This window comes from Papio anubis, chromosome 6 (assembly GCF_008728515.1).
Source record: "Papio anubis isolate 15944 chromosome 6, Panubis1.0, whole genome shotgun sequence".
Lineage (NCBI taxonomy): Eukaryota > Metazoa > Chordata > Mammalia > Primates > Cercopithecidae > Papio > Papio anubis.
In genome coordinates, this window is record NC_044981.1 from 153,061,051 (window position 1) to 153,077,107 (window position 16,057).

Genomic DNA, 16,057 nt, shown 5'->3' on the forward strand with positions numbered 1-16,057 from the left:
AGCTGTATCTTGTTCATTTTTGGGTTCCCAACCTTCAGTATAGGCTGTAGTTCATAGGAGGTCTACATGTTTGTTAAAATAATGAAAGAATGAAAGAATTAGTGTCATGATATCAGAATTAGTTACTGTGAGGTGCTAAAAATATAGAAGCAGAAATAGATAAAGATTACTGTGGCCAGTCACGGTGGCACATGCCTATAATCCCAGCATGTTGGAAGGCTGAGGCTGGAGGGTCACTTGAGCCAAGGAGTTTGAGACCAGCCTGGGGAAGATGGCAATACCTTGTTTCTACAAAAACAAAACAAAACAAATTACTGTGTTTCACAAAGTTAAATAGGTAATGTTTCCATCCTTACTCCTGAACTGTGCTTTCTTTGAGAAAAGTTCCAGGTGTCATTTTTATTTTTTGCTCATTTATTTCATTCATTTAACTAATATTTACTAATAATTATTATATACCAGGCACATAAGACTACTTATGTAGTCTTATATAACATAGTAGTGATTGTTTTCTTTTTACTGTACTTTAAGTTCTGGGATACATGTGCAGAACACGTGCAGGTTTGTTACATAGGTGTGCATGTGCCATGGTGGTTTGCTGCACCTATCAACCCGTCTAGTAGTCACTGTTGATTTAAAATTCCCTATGTGATAGTTTGAACAAGAATAGATATTGTCTGATAATTTTTGCAGTTCTGATAAGTGTGAAGCAATATCTCTTTAGTTATCATTTTTCTATATGTATATTGGTCATTTAAGTTTCCCCAGCCTATTATCTATTAATATCCTTTGCCCATTTTAATAGGATATTTGCCTTTTCCTTATTAATTTATATTATACAATAATATGAACTATATAAATATCTTCTCCCAATCTGTAGCTTGCCTTTTGAGTTTTGCTATGCAGAAGTTTTAATTTTTAGTATTTAATTTGATATTATTTCCCTTTATGGTTTATACTTTTCATGTTAGGTTTAAAACATGTTTTTGTACCCTGAGGTCATAAAGATATTTTCATATAATTTCTTCTGAAAGCTTTAAAAACTAGCTTTTCACATTAAGTCTTTAACCTTCTAGAATATATTTTTGTTTAGGGTATGATACAGGGAATCTAATACCATTTTTCTTTATGAACTATTGTACAGTCCCTTCTATCCCCACTGAATTGCAATGCCACCTCTCTCATATATCACATTCCCATGTGTGAATGAGTTGGGGATATAATAGTCCTCCTCTACAGCAACAATACTTTTCCCTAGTTACTATCCATTTCTAAGTCTTAGTTTCTGATAAGCCAAGCTCCTTTTGATTCTTTTTAAAAATGATCTTGGCTATTCTTGGTCCTTTATTCTTCTAAATGAATTTAAGGGCCAGTTTACCCAATGCCATAAATACCTTTTTTGAGATTTTGATTGGAATTGCATAGATTGCTATTAATGCATGGATTGCACAGATAAAATATGACAGCAGTTTTCAGGAGACACATGTCAAGCCAATCCCAAGGACTTCCTTTCCACACTTAGATGGTAACATCAGGCTCAGTCTCCAGATTTTGCAGCTCAGCCAACAACTTGTTAGAGAATCCACTGTTAGGCATCTACAGTCTCTGTTAGTCACTTGAGCCCTCTGCCCTATCCATACCTACTCAGCTATAACCATGGAGTACCACATTCCTCACAAGACCATGCTGACCACTCCATCTGTCCTTGTCAATCCTCTACTTAATACACAGGGAAGGAATGGTGGTGGATGATAGTAATTCTGCATTTCCTAGAGAGAGGGTTCTGATCCCATAGGTGGTTTGTTTATGGTAGTGTTCCTGTAGATGGTGTATTTCATGACTTTGTCCTTGCTTTTGGTCTTTAACAGTTCTAGGGTAACTGAATAGAAAATGGTCCAGCTCATTATCTGTTTATAGTTAGATTATTATTAGATACCTTTAATCTTTTTAGTTATAATTAAAGTTATCTTTATAATTATGTTTTCTAAGTGGTGATACATAATATTTTTCTAAATATTGGTGCTTAGCTGAACTTGCCTAATAATTCTACTAGTTTATGGATTATCTTGTATTTTCTAGGCAGATATTGTAAAATCCTTGGGAATGGGCACAATGTCTTATTAAACTTGGTATCCCTAGCATTAACACAGAACCAGTACAAAGAGAGTGTGGCCAATAAATGTTTTCTGGAATAGATGGAAACCATATATGATTTAAAAGTTTAAATTCTTGATTTAAAAAAAATTGAGCATGATAGTGACTCTGTACCTTTGAAAGCTTGGGAATGAGAGAAAGGTTTTTGAATGTTTGAAAAAAAATTAAAGTCTGTTAATTTCATTATGAAGTAGAAACCTTCAGTGAGGTCTAAGATGCAAAGTAGGGTCGGTATGCAAACAACTGCAGCTAATACCCAGGACAGGGAAACATCCAAAGCAGAGAGGAAAGCAGTCCAAATCAGGGGCAGAGACCAAAGTACCGTCTCATAGAGGACAAGGGATGAAAGGAAGGGCTCAGGGAGGGGGAAGCAGCTGCTGAGGGTCAGAAACAGACAATACAAGCAAGAGAGCTCTTTCCCATCTTCCTTGGGAGGCTCCATTCTCCTTATTTGCTAGGGACCTGCTTTCTTTCTCTACCTCTTCTACTTAAACAAAGATGAGACCTTGGATGAGCTATACTTCCCCTCCCATCCATCTGTTCCTATCTACTGTTTTCCTAGACAGTCTACCCACATTAGCTCCATGCTGAAAATATTTTGGTTTATGACTGATACCCTGCACTATGCTTCCCATTAGTCATATAACTGTTGCTGAGAGGGACTTTGTTGGAAGACAGTCCTCAATGACTCTTGCACTCCAGTGAGGCCCTGACCTCTGTTTATCTGGGTCATTTCTCAGGATTGTTTTCGTAGTGAGCAACCTTGAGGGAGGAGATAATGTCTGCCTCCAGGACAAAGAGTAAACTTGCTTTTTATAAACTTGCCAGATCTAAAACAGCATTTACCCAAATCTATCCTGTAATGCAACCACTGCACGTGCTGGTCCATCTATCTAGGTCCATTCATAACACTTGTGGGAATTGGAGCTTGGGAAACCATTGCAAACATTTGGAAATAATGTAAAATTTACAGAAGAGTTGTAAGAATAAGAACAGTACAAAGAAAAAAATTAAAGTCTATTATGTATGATTTTAAAATGTTAAAATATTAATAATTTTCTCGGTCAGGCACGGTGGCTCATGCCTATAATCCCAGCAGTTTGGGAGGTCGAGGTGGGCAGATCACGAGGTCGGGAGATTGAGACCATCCTGGCCAACATGTTGAAACCCCGTCTCTACTAAAAATACAAAAATTAGCCCAATGTGGTGGCACACACCTGTAGTCCCAGCTACTTAGGAGGCCGAGGCAGGAGAATCGCTTGAACCCAGGAGGCAGAGGCTGCAGTAAGCAGAGATTGTGCCACTGCAATCCAGCCTGGGCAACAGAGTGAGACTGTCTCAAAACAATAATAATAATTTTCTTAAGGATTTTATGCATGTTGGCAGCATATGGTTTGTACTAGAAAACAGCAACAAAAGAACTTTGATAATCTCATTGAAAACACACGCAAATGCAAATACCACACAACTATTAATTATGGCTTGTAGTAACTACACATGGTACCAGTCTTATGTGTAGAAAAAGAAAAGTAGCTTAAAGAAAAGATACATATGAATCATTTGATAACATTAATTTTTTAATTATATGGGATTCTGTACACATGGTTGTGGCACCACTGTGATGCCAGAAAAATAAGCAGAAAATTGATAAATTCAGGAAGAATATTAGGAGTGGTTTATACCTCATGAAAATATGATTTTATTGTTGGCCAATGGTGATTTATAACACTGAAACCTGAAGATATAAGCAGAAATTGTAGCCAATTTGTTTATGCCGGTTTAGAAACGTAGTGCCAGATCCACACTGATTCCAGTTAATTTTAGGTGAGAAAAGAGCTGGTTTTATTTAAGAGTGAAGTTTTCTACAGTGACTTGTGCTGAAACAAGAGAAAGTGTCAACTTAAAATGACAGAGGCTGTCTTCCTAAGAAAATAGAACCACTAACAACTTACCATAATTTTACATTGTAGGAAGGCAAATAATAAATGATTCTATCAGAATTTTAGCTAACCTTAATAAAATATCTGAATTACCTTGTTACAGCAAAAGCAGGAATGCATTTTTATTTGTTATGCAATAAATAAAATTTGTAAACTCCATAATGAGTATATTCTCTACCACATATCCTCTACCCATCTGAGGAAATATACACTAACCAATACAGCTGAAGCTACTTCCTGTCTCCTTGCAGTTTTAATTACTACCATGAATTTAGTGTGTTGTTTCCATACCTTTATTTATATTTTTATTATATGCATATTTCACATATATAGTGTCAGGAAAATGTATGTGTGTGTGTATCTCTAAGAAATATATAACATTGGCCAGGCGCAGTGGCTCACACTTGTAATTCCAGCACTTTGGGAGGCCAAGACAGGCAGATCACTTGAGGCCCAGGAGTTCGAGACCACCCTGGCCAACATGGCAAAACCCCATCTACTAAAAATACAAAAATTAGCTGGGCGTGGTGGTACATGCCTGTAATCCCAGCTACTCAGGAGGCTGAGGCAGGAGAATTGCTTGAACCCGGGAGGCAGAGGTTGCATTGAGCCAAGTTCATGCCACTGCACTCCAGCCTGGGCAACAGAGTGAGACTCTGTCTCAAAATAAATAAATAAATAAATATATCTAAAAAAAGATAGCGTTGTTGTTAATAGCTTTCAAACTATATTCATGGTATACTACATATTTTTCTGCGGCTTGCTTTTTTCTTCAACAATATGTATTGAGTTTCATCCATGATAATATGTAGGGCTCTAGTTCATTCACTGCCAGTGCCAGAACAGTATGCCAGTGGAGGAATAGACTGTAAGTGATTTATTTAATCTCTCGTTGCTAACATTCACTGGGTTGAACCTTATGTTTCTGTTTTCTCAGGAAGAAACGATTAACTTTCTAACATTCTCATGTGCACACGAACAGTGTGACTCTCATGAAGGAAGACCCTCCCTGATATAACTTAGATATTCCAAGGACTATGATGGGATATACAGCACCAAGGAGGCTTTTCAAAGATGTGAGTCTAGAAATATTCTCCTGGGAACCAGAGGGAGATAATTCGATAGAGGGAGAGGCTGGGAACACTCAGCTCACTACTTTAAGAATCTGACAGCGAGGACAGGGAAGAATAAACTTAAAGACTGGAATTTGCTAATGAGAGATGGTACGGAGATGGATGCCCAAGGCAAGTAGAGTAAGGTGTGTCAGTGATTTCTGAGCAGAGCTTCGAAGACAGTGGGCAGGTTGGTCTAGAAAGCTAAGAGAACAGCTTTGATGTCAAAGCTGGTGGACTTGGCCCCAGACAGGAAAATATACTTCTTTTCCCAAGACAGTGTCTGAAAGGGAGAACTCAACCTAGCATGGGGCTTAAAAGCCTTCAGGGCAAGCAGTCCCCCAACCTTTCTCCCACCCTCCGTTTCCACAAGGTTGAAAACTAAAGGCCTCACAGTATGGTCTGAACAGGACAGCTTTAACATGTGTCAACCATTTTATCTTATATCTATTGTACTACAGTAAAGATTACAATATTACAAAGATTACAATATAGCTATCATGGGGTGACACAGATGGAGGTTCAACTAAGGAAGAAGAGTGAAGTAAAATCTTGAACTTAAGGAAGCTGCCTCCCTTTGGGTGGAGGAAGAAGAACTTCTAAATAGCAGCAAAAGTAAACCAAAGCAAATTATTGAACCATGACAAAAGGGCAAGTTTGGAGGAAGCGGAAGGTATACCATGGGAAGCAGCTCTTAGGTTTTCTCACAAGAAAAAAACAGCATTGGAGATAATCATAATCGCCTGAACTGTAACCTGCTATGGTTTATTGCCACATGTGGACGCCATTACTAGACCCTGGGATGTCAGAGGGAAACCTTACAGTAGAAGAGGGAGAAATAATTTAAAAAGCTAATACTTTTTTTCCATTGGTCACATTTTTACAAACTAAAATTGATTGCAAAATTGCCCACAAAATCTGAATATAAAATGTTTCTATTATTAAGTAAAAACACAACTAACACTTATATGGCATGATGTGCTGTGCTCCATTCTATGTAATTAAATGTATTATGTTATATTCACAGCCATTCTACAGAGTAGTTATTACTGTGGTCCACATTTTGCAGAATCCAATACATGTCTCGAGGTCACCCAAGTAGTACAGTAGTCCTCCCTTATCCACAGTTTTGCTGTCTGAGGTTTCAGTTACCTGCAGTCCAGAAATAATAATACAGGTAAATGGAAAATTCCAGAAATAATTCATGAATTTTAAGTTATGCACTGTTCTGAGTAGTGTGATGCAATCTTGTGCCACCCCTCTTTGTCCCACACAGCACGTTAATCATCCCTTTATCCAGCGTATTCATGCTGGATACACTACCTGGCCATTAATGACATGAGCTGTTCTGACATCCAGCCATGGATCATGATGGCTCAATGATCCAGGATCACCTGAAGCAGGTGATGACATGATGTCAAAATCCTGACATCACCATGCCTCAGTGATCCAGGATCCCCTGAAGCAGATGAGCCTTCTGACATGTTGGTAGAAGGTCAGTAGTAGCCTAACACTATGTCACAATGCCTACCTCATTCACCTTACTTTATTTCAGCACGTAGGCATTTTATCATCTCACATCACCACAAGAAGAAGAGTTAGCACAGTAAGTTATTTTTGGAGAGAGACTACATTCACATAACTTTTATTCTATTTTATTAGTAGTTGTTAATCTCTGTGCCTAATAAACTTTATCATAGATATGGCTGTATGGATAAAACATAGTATCTATAGGGTTCAGTACTATCTGGTTTACAGCATCCACTGGGGGGTCTTGGAATGTACCCCCACGGATAAGGGGGAATGCTGTAACTGATAGAACTAGTATCTGAGCCCAAATAGCCTGGCGCCAGTGCCTGCGCTCTTCACCACTGTGTGATGCTGCTTCTTATACAGTGTGAATATTTTCAAGGTCAGATGCCTAGAGGTTAAGCAGTTTATACATCTACGTTAGCTGGACCTTTGGTAAACTCAGCTGGATTTGAATTGGTGACTGTTGAATGTGTGCACTATTGACTTTCTGGCTCTGGTCTGAGGGTACATGCCCTTAATAACAGATCAGCTATTTTAGTCATGTTCAACTTACTAGGAATGTGGGCAGTTTTCTCTTTAGAAGAGCCATGTGTCTTTATTAAAGTTTTGGATGTAATGATGAAGCTTTCTCTCTTTTTAAACAAGATATTAAATGTTATATAGTCCCAGTAAGGGAAGGCCAATTTGGACCACAGAAAATTCCACCAAAAAGACTATCAGGAAATACAGAAGAAAATTATTCAGCCTCTATTGTTATATTTTAAAATAACTGAATGGATGGCTACAAAGTGACTTTGTGCTTCACAGAATAATAGGCCTAAAACCCCATCAGTAGGCTATAGTCTGTGTTCAGGCAAGAGAAGCTTTGGAATTAAGTGGTCCCAATAGAACAAAATTAACCTTGTGATTAACAAACCACCATGTGTTCTGAGGTCTACCAGCTTGTCTAAAAAATTAACCCTAGGACACATTAATACCATTCTTCCACTCTTGTAGATGCATTTTTTTTTTTTTTTTTTTTTTTGGTCTTAAGTCTTTTTTATTTCTTCCTGAGTTTCCTTTTAAATTGTAGCTACCCCTGGGAGAGGGTGCACTTTTGGGTTTATCAGCCCACACCAGATACTGTTCATCACTTTAGCAAGAGTTAGATGACAGGCAATCCAGTGGAAGAATGGCTCATGGAGTCAGGCAGAAGGGTGGGACAGAAAAGGTACAGAGAAGGGTTGGAGACAAACTGTTACTCCACAGATTTTCCCATGCTTGGTCTGCCTCCAAAATCTGATGTGTACGGTATTCAACCTAGAAAAAAAGGCAGCTTTTGAAAGCCTTTTACAAAGAATGTCTTGTTTGATGGTGATCCCACCATTCTTTCGGTCTCTTGAGTTTAAAATCTTGATTCTAAGGCATAGAGAGTTCACTTCTTTCTCTCCATTCCCTGAACCAGTCATTTATCAAGTTGCATCACATGTCTCTTTGCATTGTTTTTCCTATTTACCCCTTTCTTTGAATTCTAACTTTTAACATCATAACTCAGACCCTCTTCACTTGCCTAACTTACTGTGTTGAGAGGTTGCTCAGGGCGATCGTAAATTCCTCTGAGATGTGTAATTTCCAAATGAGGTTCGGAAGTCCCTGAATGGTTTGCTCTTCATAAGCATTGTTCCGTCCTAACTGTAAATTCGGACTCACTTCCTAGTGAGAGTCAGTATCATGAAGAAAGGACAGAAGAAAAACGCTGAATAGGGTCAGGGACTCAGAAGGCTGAAAGGGGTTAGGAAAATAAGATTGGAATAACTCCACCCTCAGGTAGAGAAGAAAGGGAAAAAACAGGAAGCTCTTGGGTACAAGGGCCTCAGAAATATCACTGTGAGAACTTTTAAGGTTCTGGATCCTCTTTCTGGACCCTCGTCATTGCCCTTTTCATTCTCCTTAAAAAATACTTAAACGAAGAAGGGCCTACATGCTTAGTTGTAGGGATAGAAGAGAAAAGGGAAAAAGCAAATTACCGAACAGTGCTTAAAAGGATATCATTTTAGTTAATCCATGTATGCAACATTTGCTTGAGCGTGCATAACCCAGCTCTGCAAGAACACCTCAAGAACTAGACATGTGGTGACTTCAGGGAGGAAAACTGAGGCCGAAAGACGGAGAAGTAGGCAGGCTAGTAGTGTTTGGCTCTATATTGTGTGCCTTTTGAGTGTTGTGACACGTGAATAAAATATCTCTCCAAGATTAGTAAAATAGGGAGTGGTATTGGGACACATACTTTTCTACAAACTGTTCTATGTGGAATGAGAACTTCAAAAAAGGAAAGTCAGGTAAACTCCAGGGAACTATGGGAAGAAAGAATGAGGTACATGGGAAAACGCATGATTCAGGACACTGTCAACCTAGGTTTAAGCATCAGTAGACCTGACTGTCTAAAAAAGTACTGTAAAGATCTCAACTAGGGATATAGCAACCTGACCAACATTCCTAAAATGTAATATTTCCTGTGTCATGTTCCCACTCAAACGCCATCAATGGAATTTGACCTTCCAGTGGTTTCAGTGGTGGGTGAGTCCCAAATTATGACTATTTTGTAAAAGTCCCTCAGATGATTCTATTGTGTGGCCAGAGTTGGGAATCATTGCTCTAATCTGAAAGTGATCTTAAATTCAGAAGTCTGTAGATAGTGTGATGGAGAACACTATTTTAGGGCTTAGCCTGTGGAGAACATGCAGGCACTTTAAGTTCAGTTCAGCCTCAGCCTTCTGTATACCATCTTTCCGTGGACTTGTGGGTAAAGTTCTGTGGAGAAGCACTGAACATGACATTGACAACCAAAGAGATCCTTGTGAAACACAGAAAGAATTCTGAATCCAAATTGCAAATAAAATGTGATTTTTCTTGAAAGAAGGACACATGGGGTCAAGCTTAAGTCAGTCATGAAAATACAAATCAAATGTGTGGGAGATGCATAAACTTCCAAAATTTATTTTCTTGGTAGAAACATAGATTTTATCTAGTTTTTAAAATAATTTCAGCTTTTTGATTCGGGGGTACATGTGCAGGTGTGTTACCTGGGTATATTGTGTGATGCTGAGGTTTGGAGTATGATTGATCCCATCACCCAGGTCCTAAGCATAGTACCCAATAGTTTTTCAACCCTTGCCCACCTCCCTCCCTGCTCTAGTAGTTCCCAGTGTCTGTTGTTCCCATCTTTATGTCCATGAGTACCCATCGTTTAGATCTCATAAGTGAGAAGATGTGGTATTTGGTTTTCTGTTTCTGCATTAATTTGCTTAGAATAATGGCCTCCAGCTGCATCCATATTGCCTTAAAGGACATGATTTTGTTCTTTTTATGGCTGTAGTATTCCATAGTGTATATGTGCCACATTTTCTTTATCCAAATCACCATTGATGGGCACCTAGGTTGATTCCATGTCTTTGCTATTGAGAATAGTCCTGCAATGAACATATGAGTGCATGCGTCTTTTTGGTAGAATGATTTATTTTATTTTAGTTATATACCCACTAATGGGATTGCTGGGTCAAATGGTAGTTCTGTTTTAAGTTCTTTGAGAAATTTCCAAACTGCTTTCCACAGTAGCTGGACTGATTTCCATTCCGCCCTACAGTGTAGAAGCATTCCCTTTTCTCCGCAGTCTCACCAGCATCTGTGGTTTTTTGACTTTTTAATAATAGCCATGGATAACTCGTGTGAGATAGTACCTCATCATGGTTTTGGTTTGCATTTCTCTGGTGATTAGCGATGTGGAGCATGTTTTCATGTTGGTTGACCGCTAAACCTCTTTTGAGGTTTCTGTTCATATCTTTTGCCAATTCTTAATAGAGTTACTTTTTTTTTTGCTTGTTGATTTAAGTTCCTTATGGATTCTGAATATTACACCTTTGTCAGATGCAGTTTTTGAATATTTTCTCACATTCTGTAGATTGTCTGCTTACTCTCTTGATAGTTTGTTTTGCTGTAGAGAAGCTCTTTAGTTTAATTAGGTCCCATATATCAATTTTTGTTTTTGTTGCAGGTGCTTTTGAGAACTTAGTCATAAATTCTTTCCCAAGGCTGATGTCCAGAATGATGTTTCCTAGGTTTTCTTCCAGGATTCATATAGTTTCAGGTCTAATGTTTAGGTCTTTAATCCATCTCGAGTTACTTTTTGTATATGATGAAAGGTAGGGGGTCCTTATAAAACCCAGCCATGCTGCGTATGGCTAGGCAGCTATCCCAGCACCATTTATTGAATAGGAGTTCTTTCCCTGTGGCTTACTTTTGTCAACTTCGTCAAAGATCAGATGGCTGTAGGTGTGTGGCCTTGTTTCTCAGTTCTCTATTCTGTTCCATTGGCCTGTGTGTCTGTTTTTGTACCAGTACCATGCTTTTTGGTTACTGTAGCCTTATAGTATAGTTTGAAGTCAGGAAATGTGATGCCTCAAGTTTTGTTCTCTTTGCTTAGAATTGCTTTGACCATTTGGAATCTTTTTTGTTTCCATACGAATTTTAGAATAGTTTTTTCTAGTTCTGTGAAAACTGATATTAGTGGCTTGATAGGTATAGCACTGAATCTCTAGATTACTTTGGGTAGTAAGTCTGTTTTAATGATACTGATTTTTTTTTTTTTTTTTGAGACGGAGTCTGGCTCTGTCGCCCGGGCTGGAGTGCAGTGGCCGGATCTCGGCTCACTGCAAGCTCCGCCCCCCGGGTTTACGCCATTCTCCTGCCTCAGTCTCCCGAGTAGCTGGGACTACAGGCGCCCGCCGCCTCGCCCGGCTAGTTTTTTGTATTTTTTTTAGTAGAGACGGGGTTTCACCGTGTTCGCCAGGATGGTCTCGATCTCCCGACCTCGTGATCCGCCCGTCTCGGCCTCCCAAAGTGCTGGGATTACAGGCTTGAGCCACCGCGCCCGGCCGATACTGATTCTTTCAATCCATGAGCATGGAATGTTTTTCTATTTGTTTGTGTCATCTCTGATTTTTTTTCGCAGTCTTTTATAGTTCTTCTTGTAGACGTTTTTCACTTCGTTGGTTAGATGTATTCCTGGGCATTTGATTTTATTTTTCTTGTGGCCATTGTAAATGGGATTGTGTTCTTGATTGCGAAAATCTATTTTTACTTTGTTCCCAGACAAAAGATGAGTAAAACAAGCCTAGGATCTAATCAGAAGCTTGTTGATTGAGGAGATGACCATTCTCCAGAGTTGACCTGATGGAACAGCCATAGTAAATAGCCCAGAAGAGAATTCATGTCAGCTTTCCACTGCCTGGCAATGTGTCTTTGGACAAGCCACTCAAATTCTCTTGGCTGTCATTTCTCCATCTGTACTATAATGGAAGGTGCTCTGTGGGTGCCTCTGCTCTCCACGGTTTTGTGAAAGAGCACCTTCCCACCTCATGGTGGTTAGGAGTATAGGATCTGGGGTGGACTGCCAGCCTTTGCATCCCAGCTCTGCTACTCACTTGCTATGTATGTGGCCTTGGGCAAGTTTCTTAACCTCTCTAAGCTTTAGCTTTTTCATCTGTAAAATTGGGTCAATAGTAGTACCCATTTTTTAGTGATGCTGTGAGGATTTAAAGGGAAATGCACATAAATCATTTATCACAGTGCCTGGTAATAGTTAAATAAGTGTTACTTATAACTATGGTTATTATTCTGTGTATAGAATTAGAAGGCACCACAGAGTTAGATGGACACCATGTAGCTCCATCCCCTTGAGTTAAAGATGAGGAAACTGCAGCCCAGAGGAAATGAGTGACTTGCTCAGGGTCTCATATTTCACCTTGTATGTTTGGGTATTGTTAAATCAGACTGTGTCCGGCAATGCTATTTAGCACTAAGACTCCATCTGGGCAACACAAAGTAGTCTGTGAATGTAACAAAATTAAGAAACAGAGAGAGCATAGTCTGCACCAAGTTTAAAAGATGTATAATCACTCATTATACATGAAAACAATAGAATGAAGCTTAGTTAAATGTACTTTTGAAGTAGACACCAGACACTACCTTATAATGAAAGAAGTAAAAAGGAAAAAAAAAATTACAAAAGGCATTCTTTCCTTCTTAAACTGAGCTAAGATAAAGTTCCAAATATTTGCTTTATTTAATCTTAGCCACTTTTATAAAATGCTCCATTGGCCCTATATTTAGCAGTTGGTAGTTAGTACTGGTTCCATCATAAAACTCCTTTACCACTCACTCTCCAGCGGCAGTAATCTCTTACTGGGATCTTTCAAGCCAACTGGGAAGAGCAGGGAACGTGGACCTGGACCTCCCACTCCCACTTCCCACCAGCCATCTCTTACCTATGGTGTGACCTCAGTCAAGTCACCCAGCTTTTCATTACCTTAGGGTTTTCATTGTTAAAATGAGGCATTTCAACCTAGTGGTCTGTAAGGCCTCTTGTAGCTAAGTACAGAGAGACTGCGCCGGTGATGAAGAGCGTGAATGTTAAAATCAAACCTCCTTGACTTGAATCCCAGCTATATATCTTACTAGCTTTGTAACCTTGGACAAGCCATTTAGCCTCTCTGTGCTTTGGTTTTCTCATCTGTGAAATGGACTGCTAACAGTAACACCTCACAAGATTGCCATGAGGATTAAACAAGTGAATGTCAAACAGGTGGCGTATCATTAATGCTCAGTACATGGTAGTTAAAATTTAAAATTCTGTAATTATATAGAGGGAATTTTATTTATTTATTTTTAGCAACTAGAAGAAGTCCTCTGGGAAAGGCACCTGTATTACCAGGATGCCTTGGGGAATGAGCTTAGGACAGGTTCCTCCTAACTCACGCAGGTTGGAAGGCACAGTTTATATTTGCTTTTGGGGAGGAGGATATAGGGAGAAGACTCTTCCAGATCTAAAATCCTACTTCTAATTCTACTCAGAGTCCTCTATTAGCTAAATTTCTGAAATCTCTTTTATAGCAAAGGAATGGAATAGAGCCATGTTTAACCCCAAATGTTGTTAATTCTCTGGCAGTATGATTTATCTTATTACCTGATTTGTTAAAGAAACCAGACCATTTAGCAACAAAATCAAAAGAAGTTTAAAAACTGCTGGACCATTATGTGTCACAGCCAATGTGTTACACAAAAATACAGTTGTTTTGTTTATGTGTGTGTTTATTCATTCATTTATAGATATTTGCTGATCACCCACCATGTGCCAGGCACTATTCATGTGTCCTAGGGGGGAAGCAGTGAACAACAACAAAAAGTCCCTGTTTTTATAAACCTCACATTCTACTTAGGGAGTCAAATTACCTATGATAATATAGGCAGTGACTAGTGTGGCAAAGAAAAATAAACCAGGATAAAGGGATAGAATGGAATGTAGGGGTGGGGGTTGTTAAATAAAATAGGCAGAGTGGTTCTCTCTAAGGAGAGAACAGAAACTGGAATAAAGGGAATGAGTGATTCCAGGCATTCCAGGCAGAGATAACAGCAAGTGGGAGGCTCTGCAGTCATGTTTGCAGCAGCAGAGAAGGCCCACATGTCAGGAGCAGAGTGAGCCAAGAGGAGAGGGTAGGGAGTTGAAGAGGAAGCGCACCTGCTCATGCTCAGCGGCTGCGGCGAGAACTTGGGTTTTTATTCCTCCTGCAACACAAAAACATGGGAAGGTTTTGAACAAGGTAGTGATGGGGTCTGATTTGTATTTTTAAAAGAACCTGGCTGCGGTATGGAGAATAAACTGCAGAAAAGGGCACGGGCAAAGGCAGGGAACTCAGGAGGCCACGGGAGCAATCCAGTGTTGACTGGGGGCAGATGGCGGCTGAGGAGCAGACTTGGAGGGCTCTGATTTGGGAGGTACAAGAGAAGACAGTTTGGGGCATGCCATGTTTGTGACACCTGTTAGACATTCATGCGGACATACTGAGAGGGAGGTCAGCTACAGCAGTCTTGAGTCCAAGAGCTGCAGATTTTTTTTTTTTTTTGAGACAGAGTTTCCCTCTTGTCACCCAATATGGAGTGCAGTGGTGCAATCTCGGCTCACTACAACCTCTGCTTCCCGGGTGCAATAGATTCTCCTGCCTCAACCTCTGAAATATCTGGGATTTCAAGTGTGCACCACCACGCCCAGCTAATTTTGTATTTTTTCAGTAGAGACAGCGTTTCATCATGTTGGTCAGGCTGGTCTCAAACTCCTGACCTATAGTGATCCACCCACCTCGGGCTCCCAAAGTGCTGGGATTACAGGTGTGAGCCACCACACCCGGCTAGAGTTACAGATATTAACAGGAGTCATCAGTACACAGAGGCGGTGAGAACCACGACATTAAATGAGGCCATATAGGAAATGGAAGAGGAAGACTTCCAAGACTTAGGTCACCTAGAGTTGGGGAGTAGAAGGAAGATCCTACAAAGGGAAGGGAGCAAAAGCCTTGGTGGGGTCGGAGGAAAACAGGAGAGTGAGTTCTCCTGAAGTCACATGGAGGGAATGTTTGATGAGGAGGAGATAGTCAACTACATTGAGTGCTGCAGTGAGTTGCATGAGCTGAGCCTCCGGCCGTGTCCAATACAGTACACTGTATTGGACATCTCTCAGTATGAGAGATGCCTACCTTCTGCTGACTTCAGAGACCAGCTTACTGAAGGTCACTGGGCTTCACCTGGCATAGCAACATTCATTTAACCATATTTGCTCCAGGATTTTTAATATAAAGTATTTGATGAGAAGAACTAAGATTCTTCTACGGGATCAACTATGCAGTTTACTAAGTTAAACTTAAAAAAAAATTGCTGCCAACTACAAAATCTAACCATATATGGTGGGTTACTGGTGTTAACTCCAGTCCTCCTTCCTGTGGAGTTGGTGAAGCCTTTTCTGGGAGCCTGAAGGAAATACCCGTACCCTGTCTGGGTCCTATTAATAACTCATCCTGGTTCCTGATTGTGTGCTGATCTTTCCCTGTGTTCCATGCCAGTTTGTATTAGAATGGTCACAATTGGGCTGGTGTATTCATTACACATAATTCTCATTCTGTTTCAAGAGTTCCAAATCCTCTATGTTCAGCCTTCCTCAGCTGTACTGCTCATTCTTGTTCATCATTTGCTCCTTCATAGACCCAAGTAGGGCAGAAAGTTAAGGAGGTTTACTTTCCTTCATGTGCCCTTTGTGTGGCTGGCCTGCTGCCTCTCTTGAATAGCTTCTGTCTCCCTGTGGTGTGTCAGTGGGAGTGCTGACAAGGCTTACCTGATTTTTGGCAGGGAAAGAACAACTTCTAAAGCAAGTTGCTATAGTTACCAAGTCTTCCCACTGCATAGCAGTCACTGACTCTATGCTACTTTTAAATGTTGCTCTATCAGACATTCTCC

The 16,057-nt window shown here is 39.9% G+C and overlaps 1 long non-coding RNA gene across 2 annotated transcripts; it reads right to left on the reverse strand.

The window, feature by feature from the left end:
- Positions 1-6,175: 6,175 nt before the first annotated feature.
- LOC116275381 lies at positions 6,176-15,708 on the reverse strand. 2 transcript variants are annotated; one of them, XR_004184448.1, is made up of 4 exons: positions 15,503-15,708; positions 14,292-14,338; positions 8,298-8,431; positions 6,176-6,358 (listed from the first exon to the last, which is right to left on the reverse strand). It is a non-coding gene; the product is annotated as an uncharacterized LOC116275381 (long non-coding RNA). The 2 variants fall into 2 exon arrangements; XR_004184449.1 differs by lacking the exon at positions 15,503-15,708 and adding an exon at positions 15,304-15,381.
- Positions 15,709-16,057: the final 349 nt, after the last annotated feature.